Here is a 10495-nt window from a genome sequence, read left to right as displayed (position 1 = left end):
CACACTGACGCAAGTTCTGTAGGACTTGGCGGTATATTATTGCAGAGACCTAACAAGGACTCACCATTTAGGGCGGTGGCTTATTTTAGTAGGCAGACGACGGCCGAAGAACAGCATTACCATTCTTACGAATTGGAAACATTAGCCGTCGTCGCCTCCCTAAATCGGTTCCGAGTGTATCTCCTTGGCCTGGACTTTAAGGTAGTTACAGACTGTAACGCCTTGCGAACGACGTTGACTAAGAGAGATTTAATACCAAGGATTGCTCGATGGTGGCTTCTAGTCCAGGAGTTCTCTTTTACTATCGAATACAGACCAGGAGCCCAATTAGCGCACGCCGATGCCCTTAGCCGCAACCCGGTTCAAGTAAGCGAAGAAAATATTGAAATCGTGATGCAAGTAGGCGAGGTACACTGGTTGCAATCGGTGCAACTGAGTGATCCAAGACTGTGCCATATTAAAGCAGTACTTGATACTAAATGTGAAGAAGCAAAGGATATACAACAAAATTACACGTTAAAAGATGGTAAGATTTATAGAAAAGTGGAAGGAGAGTTGCGGTGGGCGGTGCCAAGAGATGCGCGATGGAAGATAATGCAGCAGTGTCACGACCAGGCAGGACACTTTTCCTATGTTAAGACACTCGAAAAGGCGAAAAGAGATTATTGGTTCCCAAGGATGACGCAATTCGTAAAAAAGTATGTGCGAGCTTGTATACCATGCGCCCATGCCAAGGGTCCCAGTGGTAGAAAGCAAGGTTTGCTTCACCCCATCCCTAAACCAAGTGTGCCATTCCAGTGTCTTCATATAGATCATTTAGGCCCTTTCGTGAAAAGTAAACGTGGAAACGTTTATGTTCTTGGGATTATCGATAGTTTCACGAAATTTGTTATCCTAAAAGCTGTCGAGAATACCAAGAGTAAGACGTCAATTGGCGTTCTGAGGGATGTTTTTGCGTTATTTGGTACTCCACAAAACTTAATATCAGATCGTGGAACAAGTTTTACCTCGATTGAATTCAAATCATTCATGGAGACAGCGGAGGTAAAGCACACACTGAATGCCGTAGCCACTCCCCGAGCTAACGGTCAAATTGAGAGGTACAACCGCTCAATACTTTCATCATTAACAGCTCTATGTCATGGGGATGACGATCGCGAGTGGGACGTGAAACTCAATCAGGTTCAATGGAGTCTGAATAACACGATAAATCAGAGTACGGGGAAAACCCCCACTGAAATAATCTTTGGAAAATCCACGATAAATATTTCTGAGGGTCATTTACACGAAACTAATGAATATCAAGAGGTACCACTAGATAATGTAGAACGTATACGTGAAGAGGTCGTAGATAATATCAATACTCAACAAGAGAAAATGAAATCTAGATACGATGGCAAAAGGTGCAAAGCTAGAATTAATAAGGTTGGCGATTTGGTTATGGTTCAGAAAAACTTCAAGACGCCCGGCGAAAGCAGCAAGTTAACTCCTGCTTTTAGTGGTCCATATCGTGTTACGGCTGCATTTGATCATGATCGTTACGAAGTTAGTAGCGTAGAGGGTTACTCCAAAAAGAAATATAAAAATGTATTTTTGGTAGATAAAATGAAACCATGGGTAAGATTTGTAGAATCAGATTCGGAAAGCGATTATGGCGATAGTGACTAATTGAAATTTAATAATATGTGTAAAGTTGTAGTACTTATTTACTATCTCTCCAGTAGCTGACTCTATTTATTATCTCTATTCCATGATGTAATTATTAGCTTAACGAAAATCCTTTGAATCCCTTTGATCCAACCCTATGAACTGCGACGCTCCGGAGGCACCTACAGTACCAGCATCGCACTAGTGTAGCCCGGAAGCATATGGACAAGAGGGAACATGATTGCGACCGAAGCATCTAGTGCATGCAAGCGGTGCCCAATTCGTTTGTAATAACTCTGGAGTGAGGCCGTAGCACCTAGCGTGTGCAAGCGGTGCCCGGAGAATTCATCATAGCGAACACTCTGGAGTGAGGCCGACACACCTATCGCGTGTAAGCGGTGCCCAGATTTGCTTATAATGATCTGGAGTGAGGTCGAAACACCTAGTGCGTGTAAGCGACGCCCAGACTCCTTATATTATCAATCGCAGGAGTGAGGCTGTAGCATACTGAGTGCAAGCAGTGCCCTGTTAGTTCGATAAACCGCACACCCTGAAAGAGAACCAAAGTGAATCTGCAGATGGTGGCAAATAGCGTAGCACTCGCCTTCCCTATGGTGTCCGTCGAGTTTATGAAGAGTATAACAAATATGGGTGTATGTGTATGGATGTGTTTAGTATAGAAACAATATTTTATGTTTGCTTAACTTACTTATAAGTTAATAATTTTCTTTTCGAATGGGGACATTCGCATTTACTGGATGGCCGAGAGTGACCAGGATTGATTCGCAATTATTTTCTTTTATTTTTTTATTTTTTTTACTTTACTGTTATTTTTTTTTGTGTTATATTAATGTTACTAATGAAAATAAGAGATTTGTTATTATTTTTAAATTGTTATTTATGAGATTTACGTTGTTGTTTAAAGTAAATTGTTTGATTGGATTGAGAACTGTAATAAGGTCAATTGTTTTTATATTTTAGTTACTTTCAGTGACACGAGGTGTTTTTAATATTTAGAATGTTATTTTTGGTTTGACTCTCATATATATTACAGTTGTTAATAGTTATTTTAATGGTCAAAATGAACGTGTAATACTGTGAATAAAACATTGTTATCTTGTTAAACATTTTTGAAATAGGTAAAATTTCTACTGTGTCTGGGCCAGACACATGTACAGGATGGCCGACTGTTAAGAATTATATATTTTTAATCTGTATTTATTCATAACTAGCTTTTGCCCGCGACTTCGTCCGCGTGGCGTGTTATATAAGAGAGAGATCTTTGTGTGTGTGGGAGTGCATATCAAATTTCAAGCATCTAACTTATGCAGTTTAGATTTTTTCATACAATTTTTTTCCCAATAACTCCCATTTTTCAAAATACAGCCAAAAATAAACTTTATATTTACTAAGGTATGCATGCATGCTAGATTGAATCAATTGATTGAATTGATTTTTTTTTTAATTGATTGTTCATTGAGTTTTAATTTTAATACACACTTCCTCTCTTCCCTTCAACGTTGCTGTGCCCTACAGGGTCCATGTTTTAGTTCCTATGCCTATGTAACACCCCATTGTACTACATGGAATGCAATAAATAATTTAATTGAATTGAATTGAAAACATCTATCTTACGCGGTTTCGATTTTTTCATACAAATGTTTTTTTCCCGCTAACTCCCGTTTCCGTGGGAATTTTGCAATATCCTGTTGCAACTAAAGTTTAAGTTAACTAAGGTACCTGCATGCCAAATTTCAAGCGTCTAACTTAAGCGGTTTAGATTTTTCATACAAAAGGATTTTCCCGCTAATTTCCGTTCCCGTGGGAATTCCGGGAATTCCTTTCTTAGTGCACCTCTACGGTACCTAAGCTATGTCCCTTCCAAATTTCAAATGCCTACATTTAGCCGTTCAGGCTATGCGTTGATATGTCAGTCACTGAGTCAGTCAGTTTCTCCTTTTATTTAGATTTGATTTTTTCATACAAATGTTTTTTCCCGCTAACTACCGTTCCCGTGGGAATTTTGTAATATCCTGTTGCAACTAAGCTTTAAGTTTACTAAAGTACCTGCATGCCAAATTTCAAACGTCTAACTTGAGTGGTTTAGATTTTTCATACAAAAGGATTTTCCCGTTAATTCCCGTTCCCGTGGGAATTTCGGAAATTCCTTTCTTAGTGCACCTCCACGGTACCTGCGTGCCAAATTTTAAACATCTTACTTGAATGGTTTAGATTTTTCATACAAAAGGATTTTCCCGTTAATTCCCGTTCCCGTGGGAATTTCGGGAATTCCTTTCTTAGTGCACCTCCACGGTACCTAAGGTACCTGCATGACAAATTTCAAACGTCTAACTTGAATGGTTTAGATTTTTCATACAAAAGGATTTTCCCGCTAATTCCCGTTCTCGTGAGAATTTCGGGAATTCCTTTCTTAGTGCACCTCCACGGTACCTAAGGTATCTGCATGCTAAATTTCAAATGTCTAACTTGAGTGGTTTAGATTTTTCATACAAAAGGTATTTCCCGCTAATTCCCGTTCCCGTGAGAATTTTGGGAATTCCTTTCTTAGTGCACCTCTACGGTACCTATGGTACCTGCATGCCAAATTTCAAACGTCTAACTTGAGTGGTTTAGATTTTTCATACAAAAGGATTTTCCCGCTAATTCCCGTTCCCGTGGGAATTTCGGGAATTCCTCTCTTAGTACACCTCTACGGTATCTAAGGTACCTGCATGACAAATTTCAAACATCTAACTTGAATGGTTTAGATTTTTCATACAAAAATATTTTTCCGCTAATTCCCGTTCCCGTGGGAATTTCGGGAATTCCTTTCTTAGTGCACCTCTACGTTATCTAAGGTACCTGCATGCCAAATTTCAAAAGTCTAACTTGAGTGGTTTAGATTTTTCATACAAAAGGATTTTCCCGCTAATTCCCGTTCCCGTGGGAATTTCGGGAAATCCTTTCTTAGTGCACCTCTACGGTATCTAAGGTACCTGCATGCCAAATTTTAAACGTCTAACTTGAGTGGTTTAGATTTTTCATACAAAAGGATTTCCCTTCACTACTCTGCTCCTATTGATTGTAGCGTGATGAAAAGTATACTATGACCTGTCCAGGAGTGTGAAGAATAATTGTACCAAGTTTCATTAAAATCCGTCCAGTAGTTTTTGTTTCTATAAGGAACATACAGACAGACAGACAGACAGACAGACAGACAGACAGACAGACAGACAAAAATTTTACTGATTGCATTTTTGGCATCAGTATCGATCACTTATCACCCCCTGATAGTTATTTTGAAAAAATATTTAATGTACAGAATTTGACCTCTCTACAGATTTATTATAAGTATAGATAACGTTGAACCGGTGCGTTTTCTGACGTATCGCTAAGTATTAAGTTGTGTAACTGTTATATTTATCAGTTACAAATACGTACCTGTGATTAAATATTATGTTGTCGGATGGCAACTCGGTACGTCAGATTTCGAACGGGCGCCAACGGACGAACGTGAAGAAAATATATTAAAAACTTATATCTAATCCTAAAAGTGTTTATCTTCTGAATTTAAAACATGTAACATCATCGAAAATAATAACGGAATCATTTAACGCATTTTCAGGGGCAATTACATCCCTATCATCTGTGAACATGAATAGGTTTACAAGAATAGGTTGAATATTTAGTTTGAAACGTTGTTTTAGAATATACTAGCTTTTGCCCGCGACTCCGTCCGCGTGGCGTGTTATAAAAGAAAGATCTTTGTGTGTGTGGGAGAAAGGTTAAAAAATGCTTAATTTCATTCTTTTTAAATGAGGTTATAGTATAAGTAGCTCAGTTAAATAATGAATTGTTATTAATTTCTAGATTATTAGTTTATGATTTGGTTTGATATTTTAGGAAAATACGATCAGTTTCGAAAATTAAAACAAAGTTCGTATAAATGTCTATCTAATTACCTCCTCAAGTTTAAAGCGTAGCTAGTCATGTAGTACTATATAAATTATGTGGTGTAAGTAATTAGATTTTGTCTGTTTGTAATGTAACAGTCAGTTGAATAAAAAAACGTATACAAATCAGATCAATTAATTGGCGTAATGTGATTCTAGAAAGAGTTTTAATTTTAATAGATAGCTAGCTATAGCTATGTGTAGGTTCCTGTAGGAATGAGATATAACTGTTTAATAAAGACAGTTGCATCAAAATTTTATCATAAATTCCCTCTACTCGCCTACCTACCCTCTAAGTTAGAAAAGTGATCAAATACTAACTTGAGGTCACTCAGTTTAAAAAAAAACATCGAAATCATTCCAGTAGCTATGACGTCATGCGCTTTTTGACACGATCACGAAATCTAGATTTCCGCGGGAATGAGGTATTTTCCCGCCATAAAAAGTAGCCTGTGTCCGTGCCTAAGATCCTATCTTTAAATTAACCAAGTCTTATAAAATTCCGTTCAGACGTTAAGGCGTGAATGAGGCAAACTTTTAAAACAAACGATTAAAAATCACTAACTTAATTAGTTTTCTGTCTACTGCCTACGCCTTAAGTACGATAGCATGAATATTAATAGCTTACATCCTTTTCTAGGTTACTATCTATCACCTTACTAAATTTCATCAAAATCCGTTCAGCCGTTTAGGCATGATAGAGCAAAACTCCCAGCAAAAACCATAAAAAAATCACTAACTCAATTCAGTTTTCTGCCTACTTCCTACCCCCTAAGTACGATGACGTGATCAATTTGATCGTACAACCGTTTTTAGATAACCAACTATTACCTACTAAATTTCATTAAAATCCGTTCAGCCGTTTAGACATGAAAGAGCAAAAGTCCCAACAAAAACGACTACAAATCACTAAATCAATTTAGTTATCTGCCAACTGCCTACCCCCTAAGAACGATGGCGTGATTATTTATAGCCTATGACCATTTCTAGGTTATCATCTATCACCATACCAAATTTCATCAAAATCCGTTGAGCCGTTTAGGCGTGAAAGAGTAACAGACAGACAGACAGAGAGACAGACAGACAGACAGAGTTACCTTCGCATTTATAATATTAGTTTGGATCTGTAGAGAGGTCAATTCTGTACATTAAATACAGGGTGTTAGGGACATCGTAACGAAAAAAAAAATGGAACGCCTATTTGATTGTACTAAAAACGATGGTGGGTGTTTTTCTTGTCGCAAATGTTTAATTAAGATTTTGAATTTTTACTGTGCCGCAATGTAAGTCGAACAACGCGGCACACAGACGTTAAACCTACGCACGGCTACGTTACGCGTGCGTGCGTGATACGATGTTGTATCTAGGTAGGAGTTTTCATTCTCTTGTATTTAGATGCTTAGTGGTGCAACGTTTAAAAATGTTGAGTTTGTTGAAGTAGAACACCTACTGCCACGATTTTTCACGCACGGTACCTACCTACCAGTTATTAAAACGTTCCTAACTTATTAACAATAAAAACCCTACTCTTGCCTTACCTTAATTGTTATTCCTTCGGATGAAGTACCTAGGTAGGTACCCTAGAACATGTCACGTCACGTAGGTATGCAACATCGCGTTTCCTCCGCGGTAGGTAGGTATCACACGCACTCACAAACACAACACCTTGCTCTTTAATAAACATCAACAATCTTCCATACTTTTGTGCAATAAATGGTCTATGATCTATCATCATAGTCGACACTACTCATTTACAGAATAAAATAAACACAAAACACTCACAAACACGAAAAAAATATCCTCGAAAAACATCACGCGATTCGGGTCAAGTCAAGCTTAGTATTCGACTGAGCGGAAGCGCGCGGCGGCGTTAGCGCAAAGCATCAAAGGCGCGCCGACGACGCGCCGGCCGCGGCCGAGTCGAGCCGACGACTAGACAGAGAGAGAGAAGTATGTTTATGGTGCAAGTGACAGAGAAAGAAATAGTATCTGTTCGTATGCCTACTTTATTGGCGAGCGTTGCCCTTCACCCGTGCGCCGGCTATTCACCTGCGCATAGCTGAAGTTGTAGATACGTTATTATTATTATTGATGACATTGATAAAATTTAATAATTAGTAATTTTTATTTGTTTATTTTAAATGTGCGTTCTATGCAGCTTAAAACACAATATGGGACTGAAAAAAATCTAATTTTTTTATGAATTTTGCGACAGGAAACTTCACTTGATACCTATCAACTCAAAGAAATACCTAGTATCTGTTTGTAATGCCTACTTTATTGGCGCGCGTTGCCCTTGATCCGTGAGGCTATTCACGTCCGAGTATCCATCAAGACAGATCAAACAAGCCCTAACTCGGAGGTCTTGCGTCCCAGGATCCTTTAATTATGTCTTAGAACCTTCTTGGCCTATGTGGTCCAGTGGTTGAGCGATGGGATGCGGAGGGTCCGGGTTCGTATTCCGGTGGGGACATATCACAAAAATCTGTTTATAAGGCCTTTGGTTGGGACGTTACATGCTGATCACCTGATTGTCCGAAAGTAAAATGATCCGTGCTTCGGAAGGTATGTTAAGTCGTTGCTCCCGTCTACTAGGTACTTATGTAAGCACGTAGCCGTTACATGAATATTGTACACAGAACAGGATAGGTTTAATTAGTTCTTTACTGATGATTTAACAATGAGATTTAAAACACGAATAACTTAGTATGTACTTAGTACCTCGGTACCAACATGTAACAAGAAAAATAAGATCACTCCTCTCGGACATTTTTTTTCTTTGAACATGCCGACATTGCCTACGCGGCGGAGTTGCCGAACTATCGATAGGTAGATTATCAATTGTTGAACTTGAAAATTGTCTAAACTATCGAAAGTAGTGATAGTACATTTAGATCGATACTAGCGATAGCACCGATAGGTCTTGCTTTGTAACAATAATGGGTATTGATCTAAAAGATCTATCGATAGGTACCTACTATTGTTTTTTTTTAACTAGGTATCGATAGAATATCGATAGGCAACACTCTGGCGGAGTGTCCGCTCAATTCTAGACGCGATCTCGCTCGATTTTTGTGTAGCGAGGTTTTGCGTAGGTACTTACACACTAAGTTGGTGGATGGTTGACATAGTAGGTAACTAATTATCTAATCTGTGGTGGTTGTGTTAGTTGGTTGTTAGTTATTCTAATGACAACAAAGAATACAATTATTTACTGTTTCAACTGTTTTAGGTAGATAATGGCCCCGATTCCTATGAGTAAATGAATGAATAACCCGGTCGAATCAAAAAGGTATCTCGCTGGTATGCAAACCGTTTGACGTGTGCTGTCAACTTAATTCTGTCGGTTGTTTTAGATTTCTGCTTAAAATTGACGTGTATTCCATAAATTTTATGCCTGTTGATTATCCGTCCATTTAAGAATAAGAATAAAATAAATTTATAATTTACGATAGACAGAGAAAGAAATAGGATCGGTTCGTAGTGCCTACTTTGTAGGCCGCGCCGCCGCCGCGCCGCCGCCGCGCCGCCGGCGTGCGGCGCGGGGCGCGCGGAGCGGGGCGTGCGGAGCGGGGCGCGCGGCGCGGTGCGTGTGGACGTTGACCCGTTCGAGCAGCTGTTGTCTCCATTACATCGAAAATTTTCGATAATTTGTCATTATTGTTTTTTTTATTGAAATTTGGGTTCTATGCAGCTAAAAGCACAATATGGAATTGAAAATAATTAAAAACAAAACTCAAAATTTCATGAATTTTGCGACGGAAAATTCCACTAGATATTAACTCAGAATCATGGTCTGAATCATCCCTCTCAGTATTCGTTACGATGTCACTAACACCCAGTATATTTTCAAAATAACTATCAGGGGGTGATTAGTGATCGATACTGATGCCAAAAATGCAATCAGTAAAATTTTTGTCTGTCTGTCTGTCTGTCTGTCTGTATGTTCCTTATAGAATCAAAAACTACTAGACGGATTTAAATGAAACTTGGTACAATTATTCTTCATACTCCTGGGCAGGTTATAGTGTACTTTTCATCACGCTACAATCAACAGGAGCAGAGTAGTGAAGGGAAATTTTGGGAAAACGGGAGAAGTTACTCCATTTTTTAAGCTTCCGTCGCGTGAGCAGCCTTAATGGTTAAAGTTACATAGAAATCATGTATGACGGAAATATCTAAATATATAAAAGGAGAAACTGACTGACTGAATGACTGACGCACAGCCTAAACGGCTAAACGTATGCAATTGAAATTAGGAAGGGACGTAGCTTAGGTACCGTAGAGGTGCACTAAGAAAGGAATTCTCGAAATTCCCACGGGAACAGGAATTAGCGGGAAAACCCTTTTGTTTGAAAAAATCTAAACTGCATAAGTTAGATGCTTGAAATTTGACATGCATATATTATATACCTTAGTGAATGCAAAGTTAAAAATTTCCCTGGGAACGGGAAGCGAGTTAGAGGCTTGAAATTTATAGCTCGCAGTAGTGGCAACCAAGAAACGTCGCGGCCGCGGCGGCGTTTGTGGGGCGACGACAGCGGTGGCGAGGCGCGGAGGGGGGGCAGATACCCGAGTGAGCAACCGGAACGCGGCAGACGCGTGAGGGTAGACGTCGTTGATGGTCGTGTCAAATATTGAATTTTGCGGGCGAACTTTTCACTATTCTTGGATGGTTCAAATCTTTCGTAGGTAGTTTTCTGTTGAATTTTCCAGGCGGACGTTTCACGGCGTATTTCTGTTGTAATTTTTAAATTTTGTTAAAATTTTCGAAACTGATCGTATTTTCCTAAAATATCAAACCAAATCATAAACTAATAATCTAGAAATTAATAACAATTCATTATTTAACTGAGCTACTTATACTGTAACCTCATTTAAAAATAATAAAATTA

Source organism: Pectinophora gossypiella, unplaced genomic scaffold (assembly GCF_024362695.1).
Source record: "Pectinophora gossypiella unplaced genomic scaffold, ilPecGoss1.1 Pgos_57, whole genome shotgun sequence".
Lineage (NCBI taxonomy): Eukaryota > Metazoa > Arthropoda > Insecta > Lepidoptera > Gelechiidae > Pectinophora > Pectinophora gossypiella.
Note: the sequence above shows the minus strand (reverse complement) of the source record.